At 41.9% G+C, this 18,017-nt stretch overlaps 1 protein-coding gene and 1 long non-coding RNA gene across 6 annotated transcripts in view; one reads left to right on the plus strand and one right to left on the minus strand.

Moving 5' to 3' along the window:
- Positions 1-5,284, minus strand: part of ccdc186 (coiled-coil domain-containing protein 186) — a 112,918-nt gene extending 107,634 nt beyond the window's left edge. For all 5 annotated transcript variants that reach the window (XM_072239579.1, XM_072239576.1, XM_072239578.1 and 2 more), the window contains exon 1: positions 4,979-5,284. The gene's annotated coding sequence lies outside the window, so the exon portion shown is untranslated. The remainder of the gene's footprint in view (positions 1-4,978) is intronic.
- A 98-nt stretch (positions 5,285-5,382) lies between these two features.
- Positions 5,383-17,813, plus strand: LOC140185828 (uncharacterized). Its single transcript, XR_011882736.1, has 3 exons — positions 5,383-5,426; positions 7,424-7,532; positions 17,561-17,813. It is a non-coding gene; the product is annotated as an uncharacterized lncRNA (long non-coding RNA).
- The last annotated feature ends 204 nt before the right edge of the window (positions 17,814-18,017 follow it).

Below are 18,017 nucleotides of genomic sequence, written 5' to 3' on the forward strand. Positions count from 1 at the left end.
AATTGGGAGAGCACTTCCGCCTCATCTGCCGAAGCGGAATTCCCTGGTGAACAACCATTTTACTTCCTATCCCCACTCCTATTCCAACATGTCCATCCACAACCTTCTTTTGCCATGATGAGGCCACGCTCAGGGTAGAGGAGCAACACCTCATATTCCATCAGAGTAGCCTCTACCTTGAACTTCTCCTTCCGGTAATTTTATTTCTTTCCCCCTTTGTTCTTCTTCCATTCCACACTCAGGCCTCTTACCTCTTCTCCTCACCTGCCTATCGCCTCCCCCTGGTGTCCCTCCTTCTTCCCTTTCTCCTATGATCCACTCTACTCTCCTACCAGATTCCTTTCTCTCCACTCCTTTACCTTTCCCACCCATCTGGATTCACCTATCACCTTTTAGCTAATCCTCCTTCTCCTTCCCACACCTTTTTATTCTGGCATCTTCTCCCTCCCTTCCAGTCCTGAAGAAAGGTCTCAGCCCGAAACAGCCAATCTTTGTTCATTTCAGCAGACGCTGCCTGACCTGCTGAGTTCTGATAATTGCAACACCTAAAAGCAATAATTAACATTCAACCAGAATATTGAAGATAATGTGTTAAGATAATTAAGATCATAGAAAAAGGTAGATATAATGCATCCTCAATTTGATAATGGAGTTATTGACTAATTGCCTCAAACCTATAAACTAGGAAATATCCATTGCCAAAAAGCTCTCAAATCTAAACATTACAAATGCCACCTTCTCTTGAGGATGCTTTATTTGCCATATGTGTATCAAATTTCATGCATTCTGTATCCCTAAATATTATTTTCTAAATAAAACTTATCCAAAAAATAAATAGAACCAGCTTGTGATTAATTTATTTGCCAGAAGATATGGATATCACAGGTAAAGCCAAGATATATATCTTTAATAGTTCCCTGAAAGCAGTACGACATTTGAGAAAATAATTAAAAGTAAACTACATTGCTGGATTGGAATCATATTAAAGCTACACGAGGAAATAATCACAGGTTTCTTTTCTAGAAGGGCATGAATGACCCACAGCTTCCACTATCTTCAATAGGATTCTACCAGCAAACACATCTTTATTTCTTCCCCACACCCAATCTGCTATCTGCAGCAAATGCTCCCTCCATGATTCCATCCCCACTAACCTCCCTCCTGGCACTTATCCTTGCAAGCGGAAGAGTGCTACACCTGTCCATTCACCTTCTCCCTCACTTCCATTCAGGACCCCAAACAGTCTTTCCAAGTGAGGCAACACTTCACCTGCAAATGTGTTGGGGGCCGTCAAATGAGACCAGGCATAGACTGGGGGTTCGCTTTGTTGAGCACCTTCACTCCATGCAGAAAAAGCAGGATTTCCTGATGGCCGACCATTTTAATTACAATGCCCATTCCCATTCTGACATATTGGCCCATGGCCTTCTCTACCGCCACACCGAGATCACTCTGAGGTAGGAAAAGCAACACCACATATTCCGCCTGGGTAGCTCTAACCTGATGGCATGAACATCAATTTCTCTAATATTTAATAAATTTTCCCCCTCCCCCTTCCCTCTTCTTCCACTCCTCATTCTGGATCCCCTCTTGCCCCTTCTCTTCTCCTCACCTGCCTATCACCTCCCACTGGAGTGCCTTTCTCCCATGACTGACACTCCTCTCCTATCAGATTCATTCCTCTCCAGCTCTTTACCTTTCCCACCCATCACCTCACAGCTCCTTACATCGAGCCCATTCCCCACCCACCTGCTTCACCTACCACCATCCAGCTTGTACTCCTTCCCCTCCCTCACCATCTTGTTCTGGCTTCTTCCAGACCTTTTCAAAGGCCTCAGCCTGGAACATTGACTGTTTACTCATTTCCATCAATGCTCCCTGACCTGCTGAGTTTCTCCAGCACTTTGTGTGTGTTACTATAAATGAACAAAGTACATCAACATCGCTAATACTAACTTTACTGTGTATAATGAATTGTATTTTTTTACAAGCAATTAAGGGAGTGGAAGGGGTGGAGAAAACAGGTTCTGTTGCTAGTTTCTCCATTATGAAGCTGTGACACCTGCCAATGTGTTAAGAAACAGGAGGTGAAGAACAAATTTCTGTAATTTATTTATTTCTTTCCACACAGATCTCGTGAGAACAAATTTCATTCTGCAACTCTTATTTCTGAGTAATGATTTTCAAATTCTGCAGGAGTATATTTCTGTAACCAGAACAGCCTTAATGCAGGGGTTGCCTGTATTTTAAACAAATTTCACGATAATAAACTGATTCTGAAACAGAAGAATTTCAATAGTTCATAAGGCAGCAATATAGTCATACTATTTGAATTCTATACCAATCTTCTGATACACTCCAACACTGAATTTGCTCACGACTGATGAAAGGTCTCAGCCCAAAACATCAACTGCTTACTCTCTTCCATACATGCTGCCTGACCTGCTGAGTTCCTCCAGCATTTTGTGTGTTTCTCTCTGGATTTTCAGCACCTGCAGATTTTCTTGTGTTTCAATTTACTGTGTAATTGGGCGGCACAGGCTCATTGGCTCAGTGGTATGTCTCTAAATAAATAAAATTTATTTTCCATCAACATGATTCTATTTTAATTTAAGCAAACTGTTCTTCCTTGTATTTTATTTCTTTATTGTCCCATGTGGAAAATACATGGAATTTCCAACAATGAGTTTTAAGTTGAATTCCTAAATACATTCCTATCCTGTATTTTTTCAGTTTGGCAAATCAAGTAAGTTATCCAAATCCCCCACGATAAAAGGGGTTGCAGGTAACTTATACAAGGGAGATGCAGGTTCCACTGAAAACGAAACAAATGCAGAAGCTGGAAATCTGAAATAAAAACATTTCTAGAAATACGCAAATCAGGCAGTATCAAAGGATTGAGAATCAGCTAATATTTCAGTTCTGTTTCTTGCTTCGCCTTGATCTCATACCATTTTGAGTCTCCATTACAACCCCCAGTACCTCATACAGGTTAAGTACCCCTTATCCAAACTTTTAAAATCTGAAAACCTCCAAAATCCAAAATTTTGAGCACTGACATGATGTCACAAATGGGAAAATTTCACAAGGCACTGAGAAGGTGATACGCAGGTCTCTGCGCATCACAGACAGTTCTGAGAAGTGACCTCACATATGTAATGAATAGAGGTTAATGAAAAATAGCAAACCACTGCATAATGCATAAAATAAATATCTCGATGGTGTATTGAAAGAGTCGATTTGTCAGTGTTGGACTGAACATATGACGATCAATGGTATTGCAATTGTGAAATAAGCAAAGATCTATCACAACACACTGAAAATTGAAGGCAATTGTAAATACTCACAAGCTGTTTGCAGAAAATTAAAAAGCACAGCATTAAATTTTTAAAGCATCTGTTGATCACAAAGCCATATAGAAATCCATTCATTTTTTCAAGATGAAAATCCAATAACAGAACAAGTTTACAATGCTGATTGTTTTTATACCCACATAAAACCTAAAATAAAGTAAAATACAAATACAGTGTACTGTGATCTTTTAATCAAAACACTGCATCTTATGTGGAGACTGAAAGACTGCCGCTGTTTGTTGTTGTTTAACGGCTGATTCAGGTATTCTCCCGATGCTGCTGTGCTGTTTTTGTTACCCTGCACACAATATATTTTCATTATATTAGTTTGTCTGTTATGTGCCGTGTCATATGACGTGGGTGATCATGGTCTTTCTAAGAGCATGATTGTTCTTGGCAATTTTTTCTTCAGAGGTGATTTGCAATTACCTTCTTCTGGGCAGTGTCTTTACAAGACAGGTGACCCCAGCCATTATCAATACTCTTCAGAGATTGTCTGCCTGGTGTCAGTGGTTACATAACCAGGATCTTGTGATATGCACCAGCTATTCATTCGACCATCCACCAACTGCTCCCATGGCTTCATGTGATCCTGACTGGGGGGCTAAGCAGGTGCTACACCTTGCCCAAAGGTGACATGCAAGCTAGTGTAAGAAAGGAGTGCCTTACACCTCCTGTGATAGAGACTTTTCTCCGCCTCGCCACATTATGTAATAATTTTTGCTGTTAAGTACAACTATAAGAGAAAGACTGCTTACCGACAGCACATAAATTCAGTGTAGGAAACTATGCCGATCCAATATATTTCATTAAATCCAAAACACTTCTGGCCCCAAGGAGTACTCAACCTGTACTGTACAGTTAAAGAACTCATACTTTTCATTCAAAATTTTGCTCAGTTACTTTGATGCCATATTAGTAATCCTTATGGAAAATTACATATACTACAGTTTTTAAAAAATGGTTTGTTGAACTTTGCTATGTTGTGGCAACTAACTATCTGTATACTGTACTGATAAGGTATATATCCTCGTTATCAAACGCTATTGTATTTAAAATGTTTTACTAAGCACTTGGCTTCCATCAGAACGGAACCTTTAAATATTTCGTTTGTCTTTTACCATTCGGAACTGGATTTTGTTATCAAATACCATTCGTGGTGCTCTTCCAAAGATGACACAAATGTAACTAGTATATAGAAAACTGACATTCGCATCACCATATGCAAAATATTTTATTGCAACATCTACTGCAGTTTAATATGAAATCACATTAGGATTAACAATAGCATTGATCTGGTGAAATTATTAGCATGTTTTGATAATATCAGCGCAGTAGTCAAAAGGTCGCATCTGCATAACAATGACAAACATAGATGGGATTCCAGCAGAGCATGTCATACACAAAGTAACGACGCTGCGTAAATATTAAATGCATTATAGAAACAGGCACGATCAACTGGTCAAGGAGAAAGCCAGGAGAGGAGAGAGGAGAGGAGGGACGAGGTATAGCCCTCGGCCTGCATCCTGTTCCATTGCCGGGTGAAAGTGGACTTGGTGGACGGAGTGGGATGGATGGTAAATTGTGCGAAGAAAACACCTCACCAAGGAACAGCGCAACCTCACCTCATTCAGCCCGGCCCCAGCCTTCGCTCCCAGTTCCAGCTGCAGCCCGGACCAAGTCCTGGTCAGGGTTGCACCATCTCCCAGTCAGGACAGAACCGTCACAGCTTCAGCTCGAATATCAGCAGTGCAGCGCCAGCGGCTACTCGCTCTCGAAAATTTCTCAAGGTGATAAAACCACGCGGTTTAGTTTCCACCTGGAGTGCCGATGGTAAGGCAATCCGCGCCGCGGCTCCGGCCTCCGAAGCCTTCTTCCGTTACTGCCGCAGCTCCGGACTCTGACACGACAACAAATATGGCGTTCCCACACTGACAGCCTCCTGCCGAAGAGCCTGACCAATCACCAACTAATTCATCCCCCGTCATCGGCCCTGACAACACGACAGCCAATCGGAAGTTCCCACTCTTTGACGTAATGAGACACCCCCGCGGCAAACCAATCGACTGCTAGGTAATTACTGTAATAGTAACACTTTTTTTTCAGTCAGAGTAGGCAAGTCGATGCAAATGAAGTAACCACTTAGTTTCCTTATTACTAGATTTCGGAATAATATTATAAACTACTATATGTAAATGCATACTCTACAAACTCCTTTGATGCTTGATTTAAATTACAATTTGCGACATAAAGTGCAATAAAGCTCACTCATTTGATGGTAAATGAATGTTGCCGATCATAGTTCACATATTTGTAAATGTGCCGAAAAATATATCGCGTATATGTGTATAATCTCTGAATCTGAAACCCTGATGTTAAGAATAAGCCAATGTGGGACAGCATTATTATAACTCAGTAAAGCCATTGATCAATTTGCTGATGCCAGTTCATTTCCTGTAATATTTCTTTAAGGTGAAAATGAAAACAAAATATGCACTTTCTATTAAATGTCTTTGCTTTCATTCTGTAGTGCTGGGTTTTAATCACAAATACCTATTCTTTCTGTCTTATGTTTTCTTTCATTGTTGCTTTCTTGGCAAATCTTATTGGCTCTTTATCATCTGTTCAAACATAATTTCCTCCTCAATTTTTAATATACACCTATGTACTTTTTCATCTAATCTCCTACAGAATATTGTGGTGCTGGTGGTGGTGGTTGTGGGTCATGTCCAACGATGATGGGAAAACTATGCAGGAGAGTTTTTAAAAGTGGAAAAGCCATTGCACTGGGTTAGTTCCACTCTCTCAACCTTGGAAGTACGAGTCCTCTGGTATGAACAAGCATCACAAATGGAAATTGCAGGTGAACGCAGCAGGCCAGGCAGCATCTCTAGGAAGAGGTACAGTCGACGTTTCAGGGTCTCGGCCTGAAAAGTCGACTGTACCTCTTCCTAGAGCTGCTGCCTGGCCTGCTGCGTTCACCAGCAACTTTGATGTGTGTTGCTTGAATTTCCAGCATCTGCAGAATTCCTGTTGTTTGCATCACAAATGGAGTCTTCTTTGGTTGCAGTGGCTGATCCTGGTTTGTCCTGTGGCTTGCCAGGCTCTTCACTCTCCATGGAATGTTGCAGACCACCCTCCTGGCTGTTGGTTCTCAACCACGCACTCCACCGGAGCTGGCTTTGCATGCTAGGAAGGGCGTGCCCTATCTCACCAGGGCATGAGGCTGCCTACAGATTCAAAGTGAAAAAAATCCAAAGATTCAAAGTACATTTACTATCAGAGTATGTGTACAGAATACAACTCTGAGATTCGTCCTCATGCAAAAGCAAGAAACTCCATGGAATCCATTCGAAAAGACATCAAACACCCAACATGCAAGAAAAGAACAAATTGTGCAAGCAAACGAACAACACATAGAATATGAAACAACAAACCATAGACTATATATACTTTTATATATACACACACAGAATATAGAATTAAGGTTATGGTATAAAAAAAAAGATGTGCACCATTACTATTTGTTACCTTCATGATGGTATAGTTATATAATGTATGTAAATGTTTTGTAGTTAAGGTGTATCAATAATGCAACCATCATCTTTCTCAAATAAAAACAAATTGCTGTATAAACTCAGGATGTAGGGTCTCTACCTGATATGTCAACAATCCCTTTTCCCTGTGATCTGAAGTTCAGGTACACTGCAGATATTAATGTTGTTGGGATTTACCAGAACTCCTTGCAAAATCCAAGGTTCAATCAAAATACGATGCCACTAGTAACAAGTATATTCTTTGGATATACCGCAGGTGGGAAAGTCATAAGAAAGACAGAAATTATTTTTACATCTCCTGAGAACACCGCTGCATCTTGCTCATCATGGGACCCTGGTGAAACTCCCATAGCTGTGAGGTAATAGTCGTAAAATTGGCAGAAAATTGCTCTACATGTCAAAACTGCCAGATACATGCACAGGCATCAGCAGACTCACTTAAGTTCAAAGTAAATACATTATTAAAGTACATATATGTCGCCATATACAATCCTGCGATTCTTTTTCTTGCAGGAATTCACAGTAATACAAGAAAAACAATAGAACCAATGAAAGACGGCACCCAACAGGACAGAGAAACAACTGATCTGCAAAAGACAACAAATTGTGCAAACACAAAAAGGTAAATAAACAAGCAGTAAATATCGAAAACATAAGATGAAAAGTCCTTGAAAGTGAGTCCATAGGTTCTGGGAACAGTTCAGTGATGAGGTGGATGAAGTTATCCCCTCTAGTTCGAGAGCACGATGGTGAGGGGTAATAACTGATCCTGAACCTGGTGGTGTGGGCCCTGAGGCTCCTGTACCTCCGAACTGATGGCAGCAGTGAAAATAAAGCATGCCCTAAGTGGTTGCAGCCCCTGATGCTGGATGCTGGTTTCCTGCAACATCGCCACATGTAGATGTGCTTAATGGTGGGGAGTGCTGCAGTAGAATGTAAACGGTTCAAATCAATTTAAAATAAAAAAAGCCAGTGTCATCTGTGACATAATGGAAAACTGTGGTTGTAAATTGCAAGCACAATATCGACATGACTGTTGTGGTAGTGTTTTGGCAGAATAGAAAACAAAGTGCTGGCTCAAGCAGAAGCAAGCTTCATACGTAGCCTGGGGAGTTTAACAAGGCTTGTGAATCCTTCATATCCCATCCGCAAGGAAAGAATGAAGATATTTTTCCACAGTCCACGGTATTAACATGGAGGATAGTGATGAAAATGTAAAAGCATCAAATTATCCCAAACAGTGCTGCAGGAAACAATTTTATTCACAGAAATTAGCACCAAGTGAAATCACGTAGTCAGTAATTTGGCTGTTGAACAAAACCAAAGATAACTCATTTTCAGAGATATTTTTCTATTTCAACCTACAGACCTTTCATGTAACATAAATTTAAGTGCATGTTCAAATTTCAAAGTAAAGTACATATGTGTCACCATATACAAACCTGATATTTATTTTCTTGTGCACATACTCAGTAAATCTATAGAATAATACGTATAACAGAATCAATGAAAGAGCACCCAACTAGACCATTCAACCAGAGTGCAGAGGACAACAAACTGTACCTTTAAAAAAGAAATAACAATAATAAATAAGCAATAGATATCAAGCACATGAGACGAAGAAACCTTGAAAGTGAGTCCATAGGTTGTGGGAACATATCAGTGATAGGTCAAGTGATGTTGAAAGTTGTCCCTTTTAGTTCAAGAGCCTGATGGTTGAGGGGTAATAACTGTTCCTGAACCTGGTGGTGAGAGTCCTGAGGTTCCTGTACCTTCATCCTGATGGCAGCAGTGAGAAGAGAACATGACGTGGGTAGAGGGGGTCCCTGATGGTCAGTGCTGCTTTCCTGTGACCATGTTCCACGCAGATGTGCTCAGTGGTGGGGAGGGCTTTACCTGTGGGTCGTATCCAATACTTTTTGTGGGTCTTTCCATTCAAGGGCATTGGCATTTCCACACTAGGCTGTGATGCAGCCAGTCAATAAACTCTCTGCCATACAGCTATAGAAGCTTATCGAAGTTTTAGGTATCATGTCGAATCTTCACAAACTCCTAAGGAAATAGAGGTGCTGCCATGCTTCGTTTGTAATTGCACTTACCTTTTGGGCCCAGGACAGGTCCTCTGTAAAATCACACCTACGAATGAAAGTTGCTGATCCTCTCCTCCTCTGATTTTCCATGTAAATGGAGGGAAGGGGAACAGTAAGCAATTTAAATTGGTAATCTGATCAATTATTGTTTAAATATTATGGCCTACAGTCAACAAACAAACCAGCACTCTGCAGTTTGATATTTAATATTCTGTGTGTTATTCACTCATGGTTTGCTGTCTGTGCGATTTGTTTTCTTCGGATGTTGGATGCTTGAGTTTTTCTTTAAATGGGGTCCATGGTGTTTCTTTGTTTCATAGCTGCTTGTGGGAAGATGAATTTCGGGTTGTATGCTGTATACAGTACAGTGCAAAAGTCTTAAGCACATACACATAGAGATGATTTGGCTGCTTAAGGCATTTGCACAGTACTATATCTGTCAGAATGGAATGGAGAACATGTTTGTAAATCTGGGGGGAGAAAAGGATGTTGGGAATGGCGAGGGTGGAGTGCCACATTATGCGTGTGGGATAGGTGGCAGAGAAAGGAGTGCTGGGGCAGGGATTGGCATGGGTGCTGACCCAGCCCTGAGACACCAGGTGAAGTAATTTGATTCCAAAAAATGGGTTTATTGATCATTACAGAACGTCTCGCTGGTGCCTCCTGCTCCCTCCCCTTTCCATCCCCTATGTCTCAACCATGATTTCCCTCTTCCTGCCCCCTTCCCACTCTCAGTCTACAAAAGAGATCTGTTTCAGAATCAGGTTTATCATCACTCACATATGTCATGGAATTTGGGTTTTTTTGCAGCAGGAGTAGAGTGTAATACAGGACATAAAATTACCACTATTAGATCTATAGCAAAGGATTTTGCACAGTACTCTACATACCTAGATAATAAATGTACTTTGAAACTTTTGAATCTTTGATGTACAGTGAAAGTTTTTGGCTGGTTAAACATCCACAAATTCATCGAGTACAGGAAGAAATAAACATGCAGAATAAAGTGTAACAGTTACAGAGAAAGTATAGTACTGTCAGGTGCAAGGACATAAGAAGATGAGGGCAAATGTCCATCCTAATATTCTAGGCGACCATGCAATAGTCTTAATACAATAGGATAAAAGTTGTCCATGAGCCTGGGGTATAGCTTTCCACTTTGATATGTCTTTATGGTGGAAATGAGGAGAAGAGAGATTGTCTGGGTTATGTGAGTACTTAAAATATGCTGTCTACTTTATTGAGAAAGTCCGAAATGTAGCGAGAGTCCAGGGAGGGGAAGCCGGTTCCTGTACACTAATGTGCTGAGCTGTGTCAACAACTCTCTGCAGTTTTTTGCTGTCTTGAGCAAGGTAGTTGGCATACAAAGTCAGGATGCATCAGCGTAGGATATTTTCTATGTTGCATTGATAAAAATTGGTGAACGTCAAAGGGGACATGACAAATTTCTTTAGCCTCCCAAGGAAGTGTAGATGCTGTGCACTTCCTCGGCGTGGTATTTATGTGGTTGGACCAGGACAAGCTATGCTAGGAACTTGAAGCTCTCAACCCTCTTGATCTTGGTGCCATTGATGCAAATAGGAGCCTGTGCTCTGCCCCCTCCCCTTCCAGAAGTCAATGGCCATCTCTTTTGTTTTGCTGACCATACAAGTGATTATATTGTCAAGCAGAAAAACTGATCAAGACACTGCAACTTCAGCGTATTTTTATTTATGAACTTATGGATAACTTTGAGGGATGAAAGAGCTAAGTCTAAGCTGTCAAGCACAAAAATCCTCATAGTTGATTTGACTTTCATGGAGACACCAAGCAAAAATGCTCCAAAATCCACTGGCACCAAATGTAATGGCAGTGTACTCCCAAAGGAGAGATAGAACATAGAACATAGAAATTTACAGCACATTACAGGCCTTTCAGCCCACAATGTTGCGCTGACCATGTAACCTATCCTAGAAACTGCCTAGAATTTCCCTAGCGCATAGCCCTCTATTTTTCTAAGCTCCATGTACCCATCCAAGAGGCTCTTATAAGACCCTATTGTACCCGCTTCCACCACCACCGCCGGTAGTGCATTCCATGCACCCACCATTCTCTGTGTGAAAAACTAACCCCTGACATCCCCTTGGCACTCACCACTGTCTTTGTGGAAAAACTTGCCTCTGACATCCCCCTTGTACCTACTTCCAAGCACCTTAAAACTATGCCCTCTCGTGTTAGCCATTTCAGCCCTGGGACAAAGCCTCTGGCTATCCACACGATCAATGCCCCTCATCATTTTGTATACCTCTATCAGGTCACCTCTCATACTCCGTCGCTCCAAGGAAAAAAGGTCGAGTTCACTCAACCTATTCTCATAAGGCATGCTCCCCAATCCAGGCAACATCCTTGTAAATCTCCTCTGCACCCTTGCTATGGTTTCCATGTCCTTCCTGTAGTGAGGTGACCAGAATTAAGCACAGTACTCCAAGTGGGGTCTGACCAGGGTCCTATATAGCTGCAACATTATCTCTCGTCTCTTGAACTCAATCCCATGGTCAATGAATGCCAACACACCATATGCTTTCTTAACAACACTATCAACCTGTGCAGCAGCTTTGAGTGTCCTATCAACGTGGACCCCAAGATCTCCCAGATCCTCCACACTGCTAAGACTCTTACCATTTATATTATATTCTGTCCTCAAATTGGACCTACATTTATCTGGGTTGAAGTCCATCTGCCACTTCTCAGCCTAGCTCCTAAAACTCTGGTTCATAAACAGGAATAGCAAAATGAGAACATTGGTATATCTGGTCAGCTGTACTGACAATTATTTATTTATGCTCGTTTTTTCTTTTAAAGAGGTGTTCATAGTAGAAGAAAATAATATTTCAACTTCTGCAGATCACACAAATTCATATTATATTCCATATCCATGGTGTAGCGTGACACAACATGACTTTTAGGTTACTCACTGAAGGCAACTCAGTAGCGCTTCAGATTTATCCAATGCAGATTGGTCTATCATAATAATCCTTTTAAGAAGCAATTCAGATGCCTGTCCTTTACAAGAGTATAAACACCCTCAAGATCTCTCAGGAGAGTTTAAAGCCTTTCAGACAGATGTAATATATGATACACCAAAACGGGCAGAATCCAAACTTACCGATGATTGTGGAAAATAATAATGAGCATTTAGTTCCATTTGGCAAGTACTGATTTGTATGATTGCAAATCAGAGGAATCAAAAGGACATGGTCAGCATTCACACAAGTTTGAAACACCATTCTCTAAATATGTTGTCATCTTCAACAGTGTCCAAACAGGAATCAACAGATTTTAGACAAACATACCATTTAAATTTAGGCCATTTGGGCAATTCAGATGGTAGCAAGATTTAAGAATACACAAATCAGTGAGATTATTTGACAACTGCAAGGTAAATTGAAGTCATTCAGTGAATAATGCCTCCCACATCCTGTTTTGCAGGTTATGGCAGTGTCTCTGTAATGAAGATACAATTATTGCTAAAATTAAAATTGCTATAATTAGAGCAGAGGAATGTTTGTGCGCCTTTGTGCAAGTGCTGATGTAACTTCACTATAAGTATCAGAAATTTGAAAGGTTCTAAATGAATCCTTGAGCAGCCAAATGAAGTATAGTCTGAAATCAATATTAATGAAGCAATGTTACCTCGAAGGCAATAGCCAACAGACGTCTGAAAGCTTTGCTCTTTTGTGAGAATAATTTAATATTCCTTTTCTAGATTCTTGTCTGATCAAATAAATGTCAAAGTGGATGCATGATGTGGCTCGTCAATTTCAAATTTGCCTCCAACTTCCAACCTGCCTTTAAATTCACTTGGTCAATTTCTGACACCTCCCTCCCTTTTTCAATCTCTCTGTCTGTATCTCTGGAGACAAACTGTCAACCAACATCCTTTATGTTCTCCTTTTTCAAAGAACAGGGTTTACCTTCTTACACCATTGATGCTGCCCCCGCCTACATCTGTTCCATTTCCCGAACATCTGCACTCATCCCATTTTCCTGCCGCCATAACTTCGTTGCTGCCCCACCCACATCTGTTCTATTTCCTGAACATCCACACTCACCCCATTTTCCCGCTGCCGTAACCACGTTAGTGTTCCTCCTGTACTCACCTACCACCCCATGAGTCTGCATCCAACACATCATTCTCCACAACTTCCACCATCTCCAAAGGGATCCTCTTACAAATACATCTTTACCTCCCCATCTCCGCTTTCCACCGGAATTGTTCCCTTCACTCACAATGATTCCCTTGTCTCTCCAAGCACTTATCCTTGCAAGCAGCCAAAGTGCTACACCTGCCCATTCACCTCCTCCCTCACCTCCATTCAAAGTCCCGAGTAGACTTTCCAGGTGAGGCAACACTTCATCTGTGAATCTGCTGGGGGTCATCTATTGTGTCTTGTGCTCCTGATGCAGCCTCCTCTGCATTGATGAGAGCCATTGTAAATTGGGGGACTGCTTTGTTGAGCTCCTCCTCTCCATCTGCCAAAAGCGGAACTTCCCGGTGGCCAAACATTTTAATTCCAATTCCCATTTCTGTTCCAACATGTCAGTCCATAGTTTCCTCTTGTGCCATGATGAGGCCACCCTCAGGGTGGAGGAACAACATCTTATATTCTGTCCAGATAGCCTCCAACCTGATGGCATGAATATCAATTTTTTCTTCTGGTATTCTCTCCCTTTGATCCCTTCATTCTTCTCTTCTCCACTTTGGCCTCATACATCTTTTCACCTGCCTATTACCTTTCCTTGGGTCCCCTTCTCCTATGGTCAGCTCTCCTCTCCTATCAGATTCCTTCTTCTCTAGCTCTTTACCTTTCCCATCCACCTGGCTTCGCCTATCACTTTCTAGCTATCCTCCTTCCTCTACCCTCCACCTTTTTATTCTGGCATCTTCTCCCTTTCTTTCCAGTCCTGAAGAAAGGTCTCAGCCCGAGATGTCAACTGTTTCTTTATTTCCACAGGTGCTGCCTGACCTGATTGGTTCCTCCAACATTTTGGGTGTGTTGCTTTGGATTTGCAGCATTTGCAGAATTTCTCATGTTTATCATCAAAGTATATATACAAGCAGTGGCCACTTTATTACACTTTATTTGTTAATTCAAATACAAATCAGCCAATCATGTGTCCACAACATGATCACAAGGTTCAGTTGTTCTTTAGACCAAACATCATAATGAGGAAGAAATATGATCTAAGTGGCTTTGTCCATGGAATGATTATTGGTGCCAAATATGGTGGTTTGAGTGTCTCAGGAACTGCTGAACTCCTGGGATTTTCACACACAACAATCTCTAGAGTTTACAAAGGATGGTGTGAAAAACAAGCAACACCCAGTGGGTGGCAGGTCTGTGGATGTAAATGGATTGTTAATGAAAAGGTCAGACTGGTTCAAGCTGACAATAGTAACTCAAATAATCACATGTTGCAATGGTGGTGTACAGAAGAATATGTCTGAATGCATAACACATCGAACCTTAGGTGGATGGGTTACAGCAACAGAAGATCATGAGATACAAAAGTGGCCACTTTTCTATTTTTACACTTCTATTTCTGTGCAATATAATACTGAGAACATGAGTTATGGAGTCCTTGAAATTATACCTGTATGTTGTATTATCAGTTCAGAGTTGTGGTGAGTGAAGTTATCTGTGCCAATTCAGGAGCCTGACAGTTGCCGGAGAATAACTGCTCCTGAATATGTGGTGTGGGACCTAAGGCTTCTATACCTCCTGCCTAATGGAAGTAGCATGAAGAGAGCATGGCCTGGATTGTGGTGGCCCTTGATGATGGGTGCTGTTTTCTTGTGGCTCCATTCCTTTTAAATGTGCTGAATGGTGTGGGCGGCCTAGCCGGTGATGGTGTGAGCCTCATCTACCGCTTTCTGTCAGATTTTCTCTTCCTGGCCCTTGTTGCTTCCATACTATGCTGGGTGCAACCAGTCAGGATACTCTCTAATGTGTATCTGTAGAAGTTTGTCAAAGCTTTTGGTGACATGCATACTGAATTTACACAAACATCAAAGAACACAGAGGTGCTCCTGTACCTTCTTTGTGATGGTACTTACATGCTGATCCCAGGACAGATCCACTAACGTAATAATCACAAGAAACTTGAAACTACTGGCCCTCTCCACTACTGATCCCCCAGTGAGGACTGACTCAGGGACCTCCAGCTTCTTCCTCCAAGATAATCAACTCTTTGGTTTTGCTGACGTTGAGTGAGAGGCTGGTGTTGCACCATTCAACTAAACTTTCAATCTCCCCTTAATATGCTGATTCATCAGCACCATTGATTGGGCCAACAACAATGTAAATCAGCAAACTTAAATAGGACTTTGGGGCTTTACTTAGCCACACAATCATAGGCATAAAGTGAGTAAAGCAGGGGGCTAACCACACAGTCCAGTGGTGCACCTCTACTGATTGTGATTGTGGAGGAGAAGTTGTTGCCAATCCATACTGAATGGGATCTGCAAGTAAAGAAATAAAGATCCAATTGCATTGTGAGGTGTCGAAGCCCTAGTCTTGGCTGGAGCCCAGCGATGAGTTTCGAGGGGATGATATTTTTGATGCTTAATTGTAGTCAACGCAGAGCATCTTGATTCATGCATCTTCATTCTCCAGGTGTTTCTGAGCTGAGCGAAGGACAAATGAAATATCATATGCTGTTAACCTGTTTTTCTAGTAGGCAAATAGGAGCAGCTTCAGGTCACTCCAGGCCCCCTCTCTCCCTGGGGAACAGGCAGCCTGCCTAGCTGCAGCCGGGGTTCAGTGAACCCGAGCCAGGGTAAACCCACGTAGAACTGCAGGGCTGGACAGTATACCTGGTCAGGTGCCGAGGGACTCTGCAGCCCAGGTAACAGATTTCTTAATGGACACCTTTAATGTGTCTCTGAAACAGTCCACTGTCCTTGCAGGCTTAAAGGCAGCCGCCATCATTCCAGCACCCCAGGGAGCAACCATAACAGGCTGAAATTATTACTGTCCTGTGGCATGAATTCAATAATCATGAAGTGCTTTGAGTGGCTAGTAATGGATCATATAAAATCCCACCTTCCAGTTACATTGGACCATTTCCAGTTCACCTACCATTTAAACCAGACCACAGATGATGTCATAACCTCAGCCCTCTGCTTCGTCCTGTCCCATCTAGAAAATGACATCTCATATGCCAGCACAAGGAAATCTGCAGATGCTGGAATTTCAAGCAACACACATAAAAGTTGCTGGTGAACGCAGCAGGCCAGGCAGCATCTCTAGGAAGAGGTACAGTCGAAGTTTCAGGCCGAGACCCTTCATCAGGACTCATATATCTCATATGCCAGGATGTTTTTCATTAACTTCAGCTGAGATGTTGCTGCCAACTCGGACTGACTGTGGTCTTTCCATAAGATCCAGTTACAAAGAGGGGTGTTGAGTCCCATGATCATCCCTCAGAGACTGGTGAGTAAACTGTCCTCACTGGGACTCAACACCCCTCTTTGTAACTGGATCTTATGGAAAGACCACAGTCAGTCCGAGTTGGCAGCAACATCTCAAGCTCCATCACACTGAGCACCACAGTCCCCAGGGTTGTGTGCTCACTCCACTGCTATTCACAATGCCCACTCACAACCGCCCTGCCAGATTCAGCCCAAACCACATCATCAAATTTCCCGATGATACAACACTGGTTGGCTTCATTAACAACAATGAGTTGGCAAAGAGAGAGAAGGCAGAGAGAGGGTTGTAAAATGGTGCAACAATAACAACCTGAGTCTCAACATAGACAAGATAAAATAGGTGATTGTGCACTTCAGGAAGCACTCTCCATTGCACATGAAAAGCTCTGCTGTGGAAAGAGTGAAGAGCACAAAGTTCCTCGGTGTGCATAAAATAGATGATCTAACCTGGATCCATAGCACCTCCGCATCAGTCAAGAAGGCACAGCTGTACCTACACTTTCTGAGGAGATTGAGGCGTTCAAGACTCCACACCCCCATTCTAACAACTTTCCACAGTACTACTATCAAGTAATTCACACCATCATGTGTGGTAGGAAAGCTGCAAAGCATCAGACTGCAATAGAAAAGTAAAGACCACTGAGAGGATTATTGCAGTCTCCCTCACTCCCTATTTGTGATATTTACCGGGATAACTACCGACAAAGGGCCCGAAACATTGTTAAGCATCCCTACCACCCATTCAAAGATCCTTCTAATTTTTTCTTACAGCTGCATGGACCAGTCCTTGCCCTGAGCAAGGAAATTTTTACACAAGCTAAAAACTGTGTGGCACTTTCAATTTTTTTTTTGGCAATATGCATACTATATGAAAATTGTAAAATGAAAATTGAAAAACCACATATTTTGATTTTATTTATTAATTGAAGGGTATAATGAAGTAATGAATTGATCCACTTGACCCGAAACAGGAGTGTGTGGGCCATGGCAGTCAGAGCTCAAACTGGGCATGGCACCTGATGATGATGTAAAGTGCAACAAGGGAAAGCTTCCACCTTTCATAAACCTTTTCTCCTCTGTCTTTAGTCCAGCTGTGCAACAACAAACGCTACACGCACAGGAGCATTTCAGTTACTGCGCGGCTGTGCACCGCACAGCTTAGAGAGAACACTGCACGCATCCCACGATCTCTTTGGTTCACTACCTTCTGCAAGGAGCTACAGGAGTGTCAAGACCAGACTGCCAGACCGGGTAACAGCTTCTTCCCTCAGGCTGTGAGACTAGTGAATACTCTGCCACCACCAAGGTCTCATCACTAGGTCAGTGAGCTGTTTACCGTGATGTTTACCTGTGCTGCACGTTACTACATGCATTTTAAATCATATTTTATGAACATTTATACTATAAGATTTTGGTTTACTATATGTACTATGTGAGTGCACCGTGGTCTGGAGGAACACTGTTCCATTTCATTGTATATATGTGTGGACAGATGACAATAAACTTGAATTTGAACTCCTCAGGCAGTAGTTGATATGCTTCA

Source organism: Mobula birostris, chromosome 21, assembly GCF_030028105.1.
Source record: "Mobula birostris isolate sMobBir1 chromosome 21, sMobBir1.hap1, whole genome shotgun sequence".
NCBI lineage: Eukaryota > Metazoa > Chordata > Chondrichthyes > Myliobatiformes > Myliobatidae > Mobula > Mobula birostris.